The 20,101-nt window shown below is 38.6% G+C and overlaps 1 protein-coding gene and 1 long non-coding RNA gene across 2 annotated transcripts in view; one reads left to right on the top strand and one right to left on the bottom strand.

Moving 5' to 3' along the window:
• The window catches only part of LOC307171562 (NACHT, LRR and PYD domains-containing protein 3-like), a 63,513-nt gene that overhangs the window by 8,493 nt on the left and 34,919 nt on the right, over nucleotides 1-20,101 (bottom strand). The gene's annotated exons all lie outside the window — the stretch shown is intronic.
• LOC307174091 lies at nucleotides 9,568-10,825 on the top strand. Its single transcript, XR_013823947.1, has 3 exons — nucleotides 9,568-9,709; nucleotides 10,117-10,189; nucleotides 10,345-10,825. It is a non-coding gene; the product is annotated as an uncharacterized lncRNA (long non-coding RNA).

Below are 20,101 nucleotides of genomic sequence, written 5' to 3'. Positions count from 1 at the left end.
AAAGGCGCCCGTTATTTAGAGCAGTGGGTCTCAACCTTTTCTGGGCCAGCGCCCCTATCCAATATCCAGGTCTCTTGCACTTAGGCTTTATTACGCATTTAGGAGAGTATTGCAAGAAGCTGCTTACATTAACCTTACTTTCGGAAAAATAAATACATGCAATTATGATTTTTCATGATAAATTATGTCAGAATTGTAGGCCTAAAATACCTTGGCATCAGCTTGCTTTCATCAATGCTATAATTAATACAATTACAATTAATTTGGTTTGTCGTGATTAATTTGTGTTCATAATCAGTAAAAAAAGAAAATCTTCCAACAAGAATAAACACATATGAACAATTCAGTTATTATTGTATTATTAATTATTTTTATATCTTGAAACTACCCAAGCATGTTTCCGCTCAGATGTGACGGCGGGATGAATGCATTACCATGTGACTGCAGGATATATTTAAATTATCCATCAAATTGTCATTTTCTCCTGACTGTCTTACTGCAAGTTAACAATAACTAAGTTAATGCCTAAACATGTAAAAGTTTTTAAAAGTTTGTAAAAGGCACTTTTGAATAAGAAATAATATCAAGTCGTCAAGATACAACTCATCAAAACTCACAACAAGCGTATCGGTGAGAACACGCATTTAAACAGCATACACACACCCGAACTCGACTGCACATCATATGTTTGACATTATTGACACTGCTTTCAATCGTAATGCAATAGAAATGAACACAGAAACCCTGCCTAGTGCCTCCAGCGCTGACGGTGGACTGCGGTCAGGAGTAGAGCCGCTGCGGACCATAGACGCGCGTGCACACACAATATGACATCACACTCTGTGCATGTTTTACAACATAATGTAACATATACATAGCCCTAACACTTTTTAAATAGCCCACTTAAAGTGTTTATTACAAATAAATTACTAACTGCTTAAAATGAATAAAAGTAAATGAACAAAAAATTGCGTTATATATTTAAACTCGTGAACGCCCCCATTAACACCTGAACGCCCCCCTTTCAAAACTCTTGCTTCCAACGCCCCCGTTGAGAACCACTAATTTAGAGCGCGTCACTTTATTGTTTCCATGGTGACGCGTCATTGCTAGTCACGTGACACACAAAAGCGCTGAATGACTGATGATCTGCTTTTTTCCCTTTTTTATTCAAAATATTCACAAATGTGTTCAGGGCTGGACTGGGACAAAAAAATCCCACTATATGATCATAAACACCACCCATCTTTGCACGCCCTTAATTATATGCATACCAACTCCTATTCATTAAAACCACTAATGCCATGTAATGAGTGAGTATAGGAACGAGTGAGAGTTAACAGATGAAATAAGTCAAAATTTGACATTTATTAATACAGTTGAACTATACTCCACAGTGGTGAATCCTAAAACAAGCTATAAGCGGCTCTGGCTTAGCAATACAAGTGTTTCTTACAGGATTTTTGTTAAAACTATGGTGGTGGGATCTCGGTCCTTCTAGGGGGTTCGGGGGCATGCCCCCCCGTGAAAAAATTTTGTGCATTTTAATGTTAAATTCATCAATCTGGTGCACTTTGAGAGTTCAAAATTAAAAGCTCCAACCCATATTCAGTGTGCAAATTAAACAAAGAAAAATTCAAACCTCTTTTAGTTACAGTGTCTACGTTACACCTACTACATAATAATAGTTATAATATTAATCCAATGACAGTAATAACCATATTTTGTAAAACAAATGCACTAGAAAATAAAGGGAACTTTCATAATTAGTGTTGCACATGATCTTTTATTTTGACGCAAACTGCATCAAGCTTTTATTTTGGCGGAAAACATGGTTTACAAATGCCTCTTATTAAATTTCTAGTGAATTGCGGTAATCGTCAACTATGCAGATGTGGAAATAATCGACACTCATGACATAGCCTAAGTGTTTTGAAAGTAGTTCTGCTTACCGCAGGCTCTACACTTTCTCATCTCTCTCCTGATCCTCCGTCCTCACTATCCTCATCTGCCACAGGAGCTGATGAAGGTCAGAAAACATATATTTTGACACATAAAGCGTCTGCTTTAAGGGCCTGGTTCTATTTTTTCACGCTATTTATCTGCACATTCCTTGCGTTTCTTCTCCATCTATTTTTGACAGATACACACTGACACTGCTGCACGCTCGCTCACTCGTTTAAAGTTGTGATTGGGCCAGCCCAGTGTCAATCAAGAAACGAGCCAATGGGCCGCTGATCTACGTGTTTCATGGGCTGGTCTGTGAAAAAAAAAAACTAACACTAACTTTTACCAATGCATTACACAGGCACAAACCCAGCGCCGCCAATTAAGCAAAACAAAACAAAACGAATGGGCCGCCGATGTACACATTTTATGGGCCGTAAAAAAAAAAAAAAAAAAAAGTATGAGTATGAGATGTATCGGCCCAAAAAGCACGTCGGCCCACCGGGCAAATGCCCGGTATGCCCAATGGCCAGTCCAGCCATGAATGTGTTAGCTATATCATGACATATCTGATATTCCGATTGTCAAATATGTGCAAGTGGATGTGTTTTGTTGTTTAAACACCTTTACAACAATCGCGTTAGTTTGAGTTAGAGCGTTATATGCAGTGGTGGAAATTCACTGGGCCCAAAAATCACTATTTTGAAAAAAATAAATAAATAATAATAATAATATATATATATATATATATATATATATATATATATAATAACTAAATTATATAAATTATTTATTTTATGTTTCATTTAACCCCCTGGGGTCAGCTATTGCAAATGATAAAAACAAAACGTAAATATAAATAAACATGATGCGTTGTCCCGTCTCTCTCTCATAATATCATACTGATACTGATATTAATAATATGACAATATTTGCAGTCAATATTGATTAAATGGGAGGGGAAAACCCTGCCCATACCGCAGTTATGAAAAAAATGATAAAAGCACTTATGTTCATCTACTTGAATACATAAATTGAATAAAACAGCTAAATAACAACAACAACATTAAAGGGATACTTCACCTCTGGGAAGATGAATGTGTATTTAAAATAGGTCATTAAGTAGAAGAAATGTGAAGAAATTTTTGAATTTGGAGCTTTCTAGACTGAGAAAAGCCAGAAAATGTCTTTTTGGCTTATGTGGATGAAAGACAACAACTCCCAGAATGCACTTGCTTCGCTGCCTTAGGAGGCCACGCCTACCGGTAAGAGAGCGCAGTTGAAAACAAAAAGGCTATCTAGCCTACGTGATGAGTTTGCCAGGGATTTAGAGATCGTTCAAAATGTCCGGGATTCGGCTTTTGCGTTCTACAGTCGCCATTCCTCATGTTTACTGTGGCGAGCAGGACGAGGCTGACGGCCGCGGGAGAACAGCGCGAGGCCGGTGGTGTCATTACTGAGACGCGCCGGGTCTCGCGTCTCTCACGGAGGAGCATGAATTTTCTTAGCAATGTTAAAACGCACATCAACCGATCACTTGTTTAGTGTTCATGTAAACACTACATTCAGATTCACCAATCGGAATGAATTCAGTTAGACTGAAACAAGAGGTGAGCATGTAAACAATGAATGGCGACCGCAGAAAGCAAAAGCCGAATCCCGGAAATTTTGAACGATCTCGCCCGCCGGACAAGTCCGGGAAAAGGAGGATGGTAACCCCTACTTACTCAGCTTTCTCCTATTATTCAGCTTTCTCCACAGAACAAGAGCATGCTAGCTTAGCTTCCAAAGAAAGACGGCTGACACTGTGTACATTCTGTGAGTGAGATCCCTCTATGGGCGGGCTGAAAACATGCGGGACAGCGCCTCCTACTGGCTGTAGTCTTTAGCCTCTGGCCAGAAAATCCTCCGATGACGCAAAATGACGATTTTTGCGTCATCGGACGATTTTTTCCAGACAAAAAATACATAAATCTCTTGTCTCAGGGTCATATGAGGGTGGAAAGCATGGTAATTCAAAAATACTACAGGTTTTCCACTAATACAAAGCTTAATGCTAAATCCTGAAGTAACCCTTTAAACATCTTCATAAAGCAAAAAAGAGATTACCTTAGATAAAGTTTGATTAATATGTACATACAGTAACGGTAAAAAGTCTGGACCCATTACTATTTTTAATGTTTTTGAAAGAAGTTTCTTATTATGCTCTACAAGCCTGCATTTATTTGATCAAAAATACAGAAAGAAACAGGAATATTCAGCAAGGATGTGTTAAATACATAAAAAGTTATAGTGAAGACTTTTTTAAAACAACTTTTAAATAATCAAAAAATCCTGAAAAAAAGTATCACAGGTTATTAAATAAATATTAAGCACCATTTCTAACATTTGATAATAAATCAGAATATTATAAAGTTTTCTGAAGGATCACGTGACACTAAATTCAGCTTTGCATCACAGAAATATATTTTAAAGTATAGAAAACCATTATTTTAAATTTTAATAATATTTCACTATATTATTTTTCTGTATTTTTGATCAAATAAATCCAGGCTTGATGAGCATAAGAGACTTTTTTCAAAAACATTAAAAATAGTAATGTGTCCAAACTTATGTAGTGCTGTGTAAGTACAAATATACTAAATTTAAAGTTAAATGTTGTATAAATAAAAAGGTTAGGAATCATATTTTCTTCAAGTGTTTTTTATTGGGGGTGGGGGGCCTCCAACATGAGTTTTTATTGTTTCCATGGTGACGCGTCATTGCTAGTCACGTGACACTCGCAACCACAATAGCGCTGAATGACTGATGATCTGCATATCTGATATTCCGACTGTTTAAACACCTTTAGAGCAATCGCGTTAGTTTGAGCTATAATGTCTAGAACCGGCCCTGCGTACATTATTACATTACCAGTAGATTGTGTTTAATAGATTTCACTTTGTAACTGTTAAACACATTTGCAGTTGGTTTGTAAAAGGTTTCATCATTACATGATTGGCCTGTATTACATTTACAGTTTTGACCAGCATGTGTCGCCATTTGTGTGTGTTTTGTGCATCTCACGCATGTATTTCTGGATTGGCCACAGTGTGCGTTTCTGGATCTGTTACTGTTTGTTTTTTTCACTCGATGCGTGTAACGGAAATTCGATTTCGAAATCCGAAAAGCTCTTTTTGAACAAAACAACCGGTTAATTTTAAGATGGACGTTTTTTAATTATTTTAGACCGGATCATTTCAGATACGTTGATACAGCTTACCCATACGAAAGTGTCTGTTATGACATCTGTTAAAGTAACGGTTTCTATTCAGATTTTCGAACAATATTACAGTTCATCATCCAAGATTATTTATGTAGGGGAGACCGGGGACGGTTGTAACACGGGGTTAGTTGTAACACTACCAATTCCACCAATCAGGGATAAGATAGGAGTTATGTGGCAGTTTCAGTTTCCTCAGGCTTTCTTTACGATCGCACACGGAGGTTTTCAAGTCTGTGTTGCAATCTCTCCTGAAGCTACCGCAGAAAATCACATTTTTAGGTAAAAAAGTAAAAAAAAGTGAAAAACATAACAAAATAATATTTTGTTTAGTACTTCTACCGTTGTAGATAATGTTGTATGAGTTATATCAGGTCAAACTGTAGTTTCTATAGTAAAGAATGGTGTATCAACCTCCTACTAATTTCAAAGCACCATGCTAATACAGCTAGTTAAACAATAGTGACAGTGGCGGGGTAGGTTGTAACACGTGTTTTGAAAGTGACCTTAATTTTTATTGGACCTTTTATGCAAACTCAATTTAATTTGTAAATGATAAATAACATATTTAAAATCAGGTCAAAGTTAAATAAATACCAACACATACACTGCAAAAAAAAAAAATCTTACTTAGTATTTTTGTCTTGTTTCCAGTCCAAATATAAAAAAAAATCTTAAATCAAGATGCAGTTTGCCTATCAACTCGCGGTGGAATTCAACATACAGCATCCACAAACCTGGGATGAGAAGAACACACAAAATATGCACATACATTCCCCATAATCACACATATTTTATTGATTTAAAATAAAAATGTTGTTAATAAAAACCATTAGTTTTTGTGCATTTTGTCTGTTACAACTTACCCCAGTATGTGTTACAACCTACCCCAGTAGTGGGGTAGGTTGTAACAAAGGACCACCTTGTATTCATGATCATCTCACAAAGTCTTTGATATATTTGAAGAAATGTAAATTGTTGCCATTTGTAGTAGACAAATATGGGTACTTTGCCTAAAAGTTTCAGACGTGTAGCTAAAAAAAAAAGGTCGTTTTAGGTGCTGAAGAAAAAAGTGTTACAACCGTCCCCGGTCTCCCCTACCTCAAGCGGTCTGAAGTTCTGAGAAGCATTTCCATTGACGGATGTCTTGAGGAAGAGCATTTCCACAACCTCGCAGCCACTACGCTAAAAGACTCCCGAATATGACACAGCCTCGCCGAAGACCACCAGCCGCAAAAAAAAAAAAAAAAAAAAAAAAAAAAAAAAAATTCATTTCACTTTTTTTTTTTTTTTCAAACATCCTCCCTACTCTACAGAGCCCCTAAGGGGACCTGTGGAAAAAAAAAATAGGACTTTCGCGTGGGCACGAGAAACTATCGCGTGCGCACGAGAAACTTTCGGTTTGCGTTATAGCATCATTAATACAAATGTGGAAATATGGACAATTATTACATTATTAGATACAGTCAATTATTACCTTTTTGTAGCTATTGTTTAAAATATTTAATTTACAACGAATTATATTGATTTATATCTTAATTTATTATTATTATTATTATTATTTAAAACTTACTGGACGAGGGCGACCATGGTAGGCCAACAGTCGTCATTTACCCTGTATACAGTATATCTATACAGAAGAAAGACCTGTCTAGGCTCTTCGGTACGGGTTGTGTCGAACCATTCGTTAATCTGGTTGTTTGATGAGAAAAAGATGAAATGTAGTTGCAATAAACGCGTTAAGAATCCGTACAACTGCAACAGAGGATGACTATTTTATTCTGCAGTGCGGAACTGAGGAAGAGCTGATGACGGAACAGTTTGATCAAGATAAATAGCAATCGTGTGAACTTTACTTCTTTAAAAAAATGTTTCCTTCATCTCAGTAGCAGAAGATTATTACCCAGCCAACACGTTTATGTGGGGCCCATATGGGTTACAAATGGGCGACAGGGGTACAGAGTGGGCATGGGCTCAAAATGGGCTTCTTATCTGGGGCCCATATGGGTTACAAATGGGCTACAGGGGTACAGAGTGGACATGGGCTGAAAAGGGGCTTCTTATCTGGGGCCCATATGGGTTACAAATGGGCTACAGGGGTACAGATGGACATGGGCTCAAAAGGGGCTTCTTATCTGGGGCCCATATGGGTTACAAATGGACTACAGGGGTACAGAGTGGACATGGGCTCAAAATGGGCTTCTTATCTGGGGCCCATATGGGTTACAAATGGGCTACAGGGGTACAGATGGACATGGGATCAAAAGGGGCTTCTTATCTGGGGCCCATATGGGTTACAAATGGGCTACAGGGGTACAGATGGACATGGGCTCAAAAGGGGCTTCTTATCTGGGGCCCATATGGGTTACAAATGGACTACAGGGGTACAGAGTGGACATGGGCTCAAAATGGGCTTCTTATCTGGGGCCCATATGGGTTACAAATGGGCTACAGGGGTACAGATGGACATGGGATCAAAAGGGGCTTCTTATCTGGGGCCCATATGGGTTACAAATGGGCTACAGGGGTACAGATGGACATGGGCTCAAAAGGGGCTTCTTATCTGGGGCCCATATGGGTTACAAATGGGCTACAGGGGTACAGATGGACATGGGCTCAAAAGGGGCTTCTTATCTGGGGCCCATATGGGTTACAAATGGGCTACAGGGGTACAGATGGACATGGGCTCAAAAGGGGCTTCTTATCTGGGGCCCATATGGGTTACAAATGGGCTACAGGGGTACAGATGGACATGGGCTCAAAAGGGGCTTCTTATCTGGGGCCCATATGGGTTACAAATGGGCTACAGGGGTACAGATGGACATGGGCTCAAAAGGGGCTTCTTATCTGGGGCCCACTTGGGTCAACTAAGTAGGTCCAACATGGGCAAACCCAGATGGGCTCCCTATGTGAGACCTAGTCAGTTCACTAATGGGAAATGAGTAGGCTACATACCCAGCCAGCACATGACCGACCTTCAACGTTGAAATATGGTTGAAATAATGTCAGTTTGTAGTTGAAAAAGATTAACAAAAACCATTCTAAATCAACGTTGACATTTTTACAAGATCCCCAGCCAACACATGTGGGGCCCAAACGGGCTGCAAATGGGCTGATATCCGGGGCTCACCTGGGCTACCCAACTGGGAACCCAGCTAATTTTGGTTTTGTTGGCCACGGATTCACGCGCAAACATTTACATCACGTTTCCCAGCTCAACGTGGATTCATCCGCAGACACCAGAGGACAATCTGGACAGAGCTTGCCCCAGCTAACACACCCATGTGGGGCCCAAACGGGCTGCAAATGGGCTGATATCCGGGGCCCACATGGGCTACCCAACTGGGAACCCAGCTAATTTTGGCCGCGGTTTCCGTGGTGGCCCCACATGTGTTAGCCCAGATGGGTTGATGATGGGCTCTTGATGGGCTCCATATCGGGCCCATGTGGGTAACCTAGGTAGCACCCATTTAGGGCCTACAGGAGTCTGCCCAGATGGGTTGATGATGGGCTCTTGATGGGCTCCATATCGGGCCCATGTGGGTAACCTAGGTAGCACCCATTTAGGGCCTACAGGAATCTGCCCACATGGGTTGATGATGGGACCCATATAGGTCTTATCTAGGGCTCTTATGGGCCACAACGGGTATATATATGGGCTACCATATTTGTCTGTTTGGGTTACCTTATTTTACAGTAAACCCCTAAATACAATCATTACATGTAATCCACTAAACTATACTAAAATGTTAAAGGTATTCAATGAACAGAAACCAGTAGTTCACTTTTAAAGTTACTTTATTAAGCAAGTACAAGTATCACAAAACAAGAAAAGAAAAAAGTAAAAGATTTAAAACACTTCTAAATCAGCGTTGACATTTTTACAAGATCTGTACAAGATCAATCATTTCATAATTTTTTTGATATAACAGCTCTTCAGTATATGTTAAAATATAATTATCATTATTAACAATAATAGTTTCAAACCTTTTGCCTTATGTGATTTTGTTTGAATTTACAATTTTGTCTGCTTGCCTAACCGTTTACATTGCATTATTACATTTGTATTCATACACTGTCATGTCATTTGACTAATTAATTAAATAATAATACAGACTGCAAATAAAACTCAATACACCGCTATGTTAACTGTTATTAAACTATTGTTATTGGTTGTTTCGCCGTTTTACTTTGAGCATGATTGGTTAATCTGTCTGTCTTCCAGGAAACTGTCCAATGAGAATGTGCGCGGCTCTGCGCGGCTCAGTCGACACCGACCGAGAGTAACGGACGTATTTTCAAATTTAAAATAGGCGCGCACTGAGCAGCAGCTGTGCTTGCATTGATTAGCCTACTCGGTCAGACCTGGATTATTTTATATCTGCCTGTTGAATTCTTAAATTTTGAGCGAATTTAAGTTGATATCAATGAAGAACAAAAGCTGGAATGTGAACAGAGGAAGGGTTCGTACGTGGTCTGTAAAAATACTGGCGATATCAGGTAAGAAAACATTTTTCAGTCCTTATAGCAGTCAGTTAAATTAACGTTAACGTTTATGGACATGAGAAACGTTAACAGTCATAGGCTTAATGCAACCTTATACGTTCAATAAGTTATCTCTGTGTGTGTTTTTGTACTGCTGTAGCAATATAAGCACGTATTTCAATGTAATTTAGTACCATCTGACATTGCTGTGTTTTGTTGTTGGTAACGTTGTGTGTTTAATGTCAGATAACGTTAGTTTAAAAACGCATGAGAGGTAAAAAAGCGTTGGAATGAGTAAAGTGATAAAACAGTCATTTATTCGTTAGAAGTATGTTTACATAACCTCTTCAAACACTGATAACAGTATTGGAAATATATTTGTTTACATTTTTTTTTTTTTTTTTTTTTTTTTTTTTTTTTAGATCAAGCATTGGAATATTTTTTATCTGGGGAGAACACCCAACAGAAAGACCCATTCACCAACTAACTGTTACAGTAAGTTAATTTTACCCACTGTTCAAAAACCTACACTGGGTTTAATATATAGTATTAAGTATGATTTTCACCTTTAAAGTAAGACATTTAATGTTAACGTTACTAATAGCAAGTCTGAGTAACTTTTTTGTCCTTGTGTCTTTTTTCTGCTGTAGTGGCGCACAGAAAGTGGATTCATGTCACCTTCATCAGTCCTTTCTTTAATCACTGGACACCGTAAAGGGAAAGACCCTCAGACGTGTCATAATAGGATAGATGGGTGCAGGTAAAATTATTTGATGGTTTGATTTTGGTACCAATTGTTTTTTTTTGTTTTTTGTTTTTTTTGTGTGTGCTTCCCTTGCAATGATACACATTTCTGATGGGATTGCCATGCTTAAAGTTTATGTTTACATTTTTAATCATCATGTAACAACTAACAGTCTCAAAGATGACATTACTAGGGCTGGATTTATTGGATGGGATGCACGCTACAATGTTCCATTCATTCATCAACTGAAAACAGGTTGACTAATCGATTCTTGGGATTTAAGAATTGATATTGTTTCGTAAAAATGAGAATCAAATAAAATCGAGAAATCAATATTTTTTACCCAGCCCTTGACATTACTCAGTTCATGTAGTGTGAATGTTATAATGGCAAACGTTTTTTTTTTTTTTTATTTAAGATTGTTTGAAGGAATGATATAAGAAAATACTGCTTTTTAAGGACTTTTCATTGAATAATTTCTTCTTTCCCCCTCTTCAGATTCGCCAAGGACCAGCTGATTACTGGCAATTTGGTGGAGGATTATTCTTTAGCTGCTACATTGCACTATCACTTCTGGTACAGATTCATTGGCCTTTTGTGTTATTTTTTATTTTACTTGATTTAATAAATTACTTTTAATTAGTAGCCTACAATGTATGGTTAGGATTCTGAATTAAAACAGTGTAATGTTTCTCCACAAATATTATCAGAAATATACGGAGCCCCCAGGGGTCAGGCAAATTGTTGAAACAATATAAACCTGCATTGAAAGATATAATTCAAAGAGCAACAGACCACAACCCTCTCAGCTCAACACCACAATTTGTTGATTTCTTCATCTGTTTTAAAGATGAAATCATGACCTTATCATTATAGTAATCGTAACTGACACATGGGAGTAATATTAATTTTTTTACAATTCCATGTTGGGGCTCTGAAGAATTGCTTGTGTGAATACATAAAATGTGTTTTAGAATGGATAGTGTTGTATACTTTGTTTTCTACCCGACTAATTGAACTGTAAAGTGAAAATCTTGTACATGACTTATTTTGTATTGAGTTTTTCTTGCTTTTATTTATACAGGATAGTACAGACAGCAGGCAAGAAGTAAAGAGGAAGTGATGGCATCAGGAGCAGCACAACCAAAAGCTTGTGACCCCATGGAAGTTGTCCGAGTGCGTGGAAGAACAAGTGTAAGTGCAGAAGCCGATCTTAGGATGTAGTGGAGGAAGTGTATATGAAGAAGATATTGTTGTATAATATCAAGAAAATGCAATTACCTGCCTCCTTATTTATTATAGATGCCTTTATTGTTGTACATATTTAGCCAATGTATTGGATATAATGCATTGCATTCAATGTTGTTATTTATTCTGTTTGTAAAAGATGGCTTATATTGTTTTGGCATAGATGTACAGTCAGGGTTTCTGCACATTTTTTAAAGTCAAATTTAAGACTTTTTAAGACCTTTTTAAGACCCGAAGAAATCAAAATTAATACCATGCATTAGGGGTGTGCAATATTGACAAAATATGTCTCGATCGATATTTTCAAAGTTTTGAGGGTAATAATTAGATAATAGTAACAAAAATTAACATTTTTTATTAAGGGGTAATATTTGCCATCTTAAATTGATTTCCAGTGGCATTTTCATCTCTATATTGACATTTGTAGATGTATGCATCACCTTTTATGTCAAATTCTAACATTTAAATTAAATTATATTAGAATAATTACACAATACCACTGTTACCAGTCAAATTAAATCATTAAATCAAAATCCACCTTTGCAGTGCAGAGGTGACACAGTGGCGGCATCAGATCTGGCATTAATATATTTACACTGCATTTACAATTGCATAAATAAAGCTATGAGATTGTTAAATATGAACTGTGATTTCTAATTTTAACATTCTAATTAAAAAGTACTCTAAATGTGAAACTAAAGCTGCCAGTAGGTGGCGGCAAGTCACTGTTTTAATAAGTGAGTTGAGGGAGTCATTCATTCAACCAATTCGTTCAAACGGCTGATTCATTCGGGAAGCAAGTGACTGTTCATTGAATCATTAAATTGATTCGTTCAAAACGCGGATTCCAGTCAAAAACTCATCGCTGTCTGTTGCATTGAGGCTCTGCTATGGCTTCAATTTGAAATTCTCGTCAGCGAAATAAAGGGGAAACAAACAATATTGACAATAGGCTACTGTTTATAAAATTTAAATCACAATGTTAATTTATTGTTAATTACTGTTATATAAATAAATAATCACATTTGCAATTGTGCACGGGAAAACGGAAGTCTTGCTGATGTGATATTGTAGGTCTATGATAACAACATAATATGATATGAGACAAAAACTCATGGGAACATAGCCTACCTAACGTTATAACTGCACTCATCACGCAGTGAGTACGAGACCAAAGCGATGTCAGCTCGCAGTACATCGTTAAAACAATGATTACAATATCATAATAATAGACAATACACATCGCACACCACTACGAACATAAAGACTGAACTTAGAACTGAACTGACGTTTACCAACTCACTTCTCATTCTCTCCTCCTGTTTCGCGCGTGCAGGTCTGCAGGAGATGGACGTAACGCTGCCGCGAATGACGCGAAATGTCACGTGAACCACAAAGAAAGAATAATAAATAAAAAAAGTACGCTAATTAGATGGTTCTAATTTAGAAAACATTTAGATATGTTTAAGTCAAATTGCCATCTAAAATTTAAGACCTTTCATAAGTAAAAATAAGACTTTTTAAGACTTTTAAAGGCCTTAAATTTTAAAAATCTAATTTAAGACTTTTTAAGGATCCGCGGACACCCTGACAGTAATTGGTTATGTGACTGTGCCAACCCATGTTGAGAGGAGCAGAAAAGTGTGATTATGTGTGTGCGCTAGACTCCTAGAACTGTAAATGAACTCAGCCATCTTAGTTGAGTTTACTGGAGTTCAAGGACATGAAGAAGTGGACTGCTTGCACCTGCCTGGAGAAGGATCTGGGAAACTTTGGAGGAGTGTCAACCAAATGTCTATTGAAAACAACAGGAGTATAAAAGACTGATGAACTGACTGCCTCGGGGGATACTGATACGCTAGTGCCCCCGACGCCTAGAAGCCCAGAGCTGAGGACAAGAAACCCAAAGCAGAAGAGAAGAAGCCCAGAGCTTACTACACCTTTGATTCAAGACGCGATTATTGTATTTTATACTTAAACAATGAAGTTTTATTTGCCTTTATATTTTTTTTATTATAAAAGAAAAGTAACCAATTAAAATAAATTTAATTGATTACAAAATCTGCCTACCGAGACTTCGATTTATGATGCTGGAAGACTTTTAATGCGAACATACCACAGGGGAGTCTTCTGACCAAATTGTAAGTACTTTTTGAATGCTTACGGTTTAGGTCAGATTTGACTTTCTTTACCTTACCTGAGAATAATAAATAAATAGGTAAAAGGTGTTAAGATTAAAGTACACACCGTAAAACAATATAAAGGAGCCAACTTGTTTAGTTTTTAAAATTGAACTAAGAGCCAGTGCAAATGTTGTAAAACAGGAGAAATATGTTCTGTAACATAACATTAGAGCGAGTAGACTTTGTAAAGTTGCTACTACTTACATGTCAAGTGATAAGCAATATTTGAGTTGGATGAATGATGGGCAAATATTTGGTTTTCTAACTTGTCCTGGGAACCCTCAGTACTGCACACCCACTTCAGATCTTGCAGTTTCTATAAATGAGCTAATGTGATGAATCCGGTATATTAGATGAGGGAAACGTACAAAGTCTGCATCTGAAAACTTAGGCAGCTGACTCATTGCCTCGCTGCCCTATCAGGCAACGACTTAGCAGGCAGCGTTTACACACTAAGGTGCCTCACAAAACCGATTTAGTTTAGTTTTTATTTATTTGAGCAGTAACCATTCTGATTTCAGACAGACTTATGAGGCAGCATAACGGTTTAATGATCTTCAACGCTAATTATTTTTTAGAAATTACTTCAAAGTGGTAAAAGTTGGTCAAAATGTACATTTTGTGCTTCCAATATGTGCAGTGCAGGGGGGGGTGTTCCAGGACAGGTTTGCAAACCCCTTATCTAGATACACTTGATGTGGGGCACCAAAAGGCTAACCTGACACATCTGATTGAACTGTGAAAAGGAATTAAAAAAGTGGCATAATGGTTGACTGATTTATTTTCTCTTTTCAAAGGGCCGTTGGGAGAGCGACAACAGAGGAGTGAGAAGCTGCACGGTTATTGTTTTGTTTGTGAAATGGTTAATTTTTCAGATATGCATATATAACGTGTGCATATATATATATATATATATATATATATATATATATATATATATATATATATATATATATTACTTTTTTCTTTTCTTGTTTTGTGATACTTGTACTTGCTTAATAAAGTAACTTTAAAAGTGAACTACTGGTTTCTGTTCATTGAATACCTTTAACATTTTAGTATAGTTTAGTGGATTACATGTAATGATTGTATTTAGGGGTTTACTGTAAAATAAGGTAACCCAAACAGACAAATATGGTAGCCCATATATATACCCGTTGTGGCCCATAAGAGCCCTAGATAAGACCTATCTGGGTCCCATCATCAACCCATCTGGGCAGATTCCTGTAGGCCCTAAATGGGTGCTACCTAGGTTACCCACATGGGCCCGATATGGAGCCCATCAAGAGCCCATCATCAACCCATGTGTGCAGACTCCTGTAGGCCCTAAATGGGTGCTACCTAGGTTACCCACATGGGCCCGATATGGAGCCCATCATCAACCCATGTGTGCAGACTCCTGTAGGCCCTAAATGGGTGCTACCTAGGTTACCCATGTGGGCCCGATATGGAGCCCATCAAGAGCCCATCATCAACCCATGTGTGCAGACTCCTGTAGGCCCTAAATGGGTGCTACCTAGGTTACCCATGTGGGCCCGATATGGAGCCCATCAAGAGCCCATCATCAACCCATGTGTGCAGACTCCTGTAGGCCCTAAATGGGTGCTACCTAGGTTACCCATGTGGGCCCGATATGGAGCCCATCAAGAGCCCATCATCAACCCATGTGTGCAGACTCCTGTAGGCCCTAAATGGGTGCTACCTAGGTTACCCATATGGGCCCGATATGGAGCCCATCAAGAGCCCATCATCAACCCATGTGTGCAGACTCCTGTAGGCCCTAAATGGGTGCTACCTAGGTTACCCATATGGGCCCGATATGGAGCCCATCAAGAGCCCATCATCAACCCATGTGTGCAGACTCCTGTAGGCCCTAAATGGGTGCTACCTAGGTTACCCATATGGGCCGGATATGGAGCCCATCAAGAGCCCATCATCAACCCATGTGTGCAGACTCCTGTAGGCCCTAAATGGGTGCTACCTAGGTTACCCATATGGGCCCGATATGGAGCCCATCAAGAGCCCATCATCAACCCATGTGTGCAGACTCCTGTAGGCCCTAAATTGGTGCTACCTAGGTTACCCATATGGGCCCGATATGGAGCCCATCAAGAGCCCATCATCAACCCATGTGTGCAGACTCCAGTAGGCCCTAAATGGGTGCTACCTAGGTTACCCATATGGGCCCGATATGGAGCCCATCAAGAGCCCATCATCAACCTATCTGGGCTAACACATGTGGGGCCACCACGGAAACCGCGGCCAAAATTAGCTGGGTTCCCAGTTGGGTAGCCCATGTGGGCCCCGGATATCAGCCCATTTGCAGCCCATTTGGGCCCCACATGGGTGTGTTGGCTGGGTAGCCTGTTGTTTATTTTTTATCAATACACATACAAATACAAAGTTTATTAAAAGTAGGCCTATATTCAAAGTTAATACAATTATTTGAATTGTGACTAAAATATGCCTCTAAGTCTTGTCTTTAATAGCACCTTGCTTGAGATTTTTGCTAAAATATACACTTCAAAACATGTCAAACAACAACATAAATGATATATACATCATCAATATTTCCACATTTGTATTAATGATGCTATAACGCAAACCGATAGTTTCTAGTGCCCACGCGAAAGTCCTATTTTTTTTTTTCCACAGGTCCCCTCAGGGGCTCCGTACTTCTCTCCTTCAAAAACATTTTTTTTATCTGAATATTACTCTTCAGCTCACAGTCTGTAAATTCTACATTGTTATATGCTATTTGTTTGAATCCCTCTTTGTTTGTGTCTTTAACCTAACTTTAGTGACCTCTGAATATTAGGCCTACTTTCTGCCCTTGGTGTGTGTATTGTGCTTTGATGATGATGTTTATTTTGTTCTGTTCTTTAACCCAGTCCCAGTGGTTCTCAAACTTTTTAGAGTTGAACCCCAAGAGGCTTTTAACATCCTTCTGTGTACCCCCACACTTCACTCACACCTTTTTCAGTAAGGGACAATATATGCCCCCTTAAATCGATTTTTCCAGTGCATTTTTACCTTTACAAATACCTTTATAAAATAATGCTTTAAATAATAAGTAAGGAATAATTGACGACAGGCCGTTGAATTATTAGAAAAATAATGCACACCCGAGGTGGTAATGCGGTGACGACGCGAAGCGGAGTGGCCGTTCACCTCGGGTGTGCATTATTTTTCTAATAATTCAACGGCCTGAAGTCAATTATTCCGCTTATACTACAGTTACCACACCTCGAAACATTGTTCAGATTATGTATTTCAAGATGTTTGTAAAGTTTTTGTCATTAAAACGCTCTTGTATGTAGGACTAATTTCTTACGCATCTAATCCAATGCCTCCGTAGCTAATTCCGAAACGTCATTTTAGAGTTTGAGCCGCTGATAGCAGACTAATGCTGGGGACACACGACTAGCTGACACATTCTCTGACTGTTTTCATCGACTGCAGCATATTTTAAACACAGACTTTGAACACAGACTGAACGCGCTGAACAAGTGTTTGGTCATGATCAGTCATACGTATCAAATTAACCGGCCTTAAAGTGTGTCCCCAGTTATTAATGCAGTTATTAGAGAGAGAGATGTTGCAATGATGAGACAGAAAAGCATTTGCGTCTATATTATTATTTATTTATTAATTTAATTCGTTTTAATTAATTCGTTCATTCTTCTTTTTCTTCGACAGATGACAGTAGACTATAGCCAAATAAATGAAACACAAAGCCCTTTTAACAAGTGGGCCTATAAATAATTATTTATTTGTTATATTATCTGCAATAATAATCCATACTGCAGGACTATCCATTTATTTAGCCTATATTCAGTTGAATTTTCTATTGATTATAATATAGACAGGACTATATACTTTATTTATTAAAATTAAACTGCATGTTTCTATTGATTGTGAAGCTAGACATTGAAAATTGCAGATCAAGCGCATGGGGCTGCATGTTTTTTCTTGTTATGAATTGTATCCTATTTTCCGTTATTGCCGTTAACTACGCGAAGTGATATGGAACTGTAATGCGGTCAAGACCTGCCTGGAACTACTTTAGCCGTGCGTTTCCCTGAAAATAATGCACACCTTAGAACGTTCGTCAACCAATCAGATTCAAGCATTCAACGGCCCTGTAGTATAAATGTTCATAATAAAATAATTTCCTTATATGGGTCCTAAGGGCACTTCTGCCGGGAGACCGCGCACGCGCACTCGTAGACCAGAGAGAGAGAGAGCGAAAGCAGTACCTCATCAAAGCGCTCCTCTGCTCGTGTTTTGGAAGTCAATGTCACCAAAGAAGTGTGTTTTTGGTTGCCAGGGCAAGACAACCCTGCACAGATTCCCAAAGAACCCAGCGTTAACGGACCAGTGGATGGAGTTTGTTTAAACAGAGCATCAACGGAGCTGTGTAAGACTTTGTTCGCTGCATTTCGAGATGATTGTTTTATAAACAAAGCCCAGATTGACGGATTTGCAGATCGTCTAATGCTTAAGGATCGAGCAGTCGCAATGATAAAGGTTCGCGGTCGTGATTGGAACCGGTGAGTAAAACTGGTATCTGCTTCAAATGTCTCTGTGTTGTTAGTGTGGCGCGTTAGCTCACAGCTTTAGCTCCGCCCACACGGCCCGCCTTCAGCCGCTCGTTTTTTTCCAGAAAGACTCGGTACAGCCTATCTGTCTTTTATAAATATAATAAAACTAAATACTTTTGGGAGATATTAAGGATGCAATACTACTCTATTCAAGATTAACAGGAGATTGAGTGAAAATGAGCTTTTCACCCTCCCTTTAAACTATGAAAAAGACCCTCCTAGAAGCTATCGATAAACACTTCAGCACAGTGGAAGATGAACCTCTGTTTGCACTTTCAACCCTCCTGGACGCAAGATACAAAGACAGGTAAGACTGTAAACAATTAATAATTTTAATAATAATTTGACACAAAATATTGATTTAAAAAGGAATTCATTGATTTAAAAACGATTTGTATTGCTTCCGCTAAAGAAAATAGTCCATTCCGTCTCTACGGTTAGAATCCTGTGTCCATAGCAACGCTCTGTTTTTCATGGCAATGGTGTGTTATTCTTAGCAGCGGTTATCAAGAAATAACACACCGCATTCTACATTAGAATTCAACCAAGCCATGTAAATAAATATATATTCAGATGCCATATGTGTAGCTGACTGTAACGCAGTTCAGATGTTATGGAAAGGAGGCGGGAACTGGCGAACATTTAAACATTTTAATAAATAAATAAAACGCATACAAAAATGAAAGTATAAGCCAGCGGCACCTCGCGGACGACTGCTGGCCACAGAAACGAAACACAACATAAAATCAGGCCTGCTGTTCTTCTCTCGTCCTTCACCATCGCAGCTCCTCCTTTTATGCTTCCGCTCCTCCGTGAGAGACAAGTATGCAGTAAATGACTAAAGTAATTTTTGAGACTTAGTTATTGAGCTGCATTTATTTTTTTCTTTGTTTTTCATGTTTTTTCTCATACTGTGACATGTATACTAGTCTGTGACTGTAAATGTAAATGTAATAAGATGCCATGATGTAAAATTACTTTTAATAGAACTGAGAATATGAATATTGAACAACATAGTACATGTGCACTATAGATTAACTTTGATGTCAGATTTAAAGGATAAATGTGCTACCATCTGGTTGGTATGATGTACGATGTAACTTATGTATGTATGTATGTATCTTTTTCAGATTCTTTACCAGTGCTGAGTCTGCAAAGCGTGGTAAAGATGCACTGGCCAAAAAACTGGAGGAAGACTTGAGGACCACCACAGGTGATGAGGCAGAGGCATCAGACATTTCAGAGCCACCAGAAAAAGCCTCCCGGGCAGAACTTGAAGCAACAGTAGCTCCATGCAGAAGTAAGAGCAGCAGTAGCTTCATGAAAGAATTTGATAGAATTCGGGAGGAGCGTGAGGAACCTGGTGGTGCAGCAAGCTTCTCCAGCACTGCTGTCCAAATGCATGGATTTTTTACAGAGGAAACAATCCTTGTCACACACGACCCATACAAATACTGGGAAGTCAACCGCCAGCGCTTTCCTGGCCTTGCTGTCGCTGCCTTGAATTACCTCTGTGCACCCTGCACTAGCGTAGAAAGCGAGAGGCTCTTCAGCACAGTTTCCTGTATCTTGGATGAAAAGCGAAACAGACTGACAGCTGAGAGAGCAGAGATGCTTGCTTTCCTAT

Source organism: Squalius cephalus (genome assembly GCF_949319135.1).
Source record: "Squalius cephalus genome assembly, chromosome: 1".
NCBI lineage: Eukaryota > Metazoa > Chordata > Actinopteri > Cypriniformes > Leuciscidae > Squalius > Squalius cephalus.
This window is presented reverse-complemented; position numbering and strand designations above follow the sequence as displayed.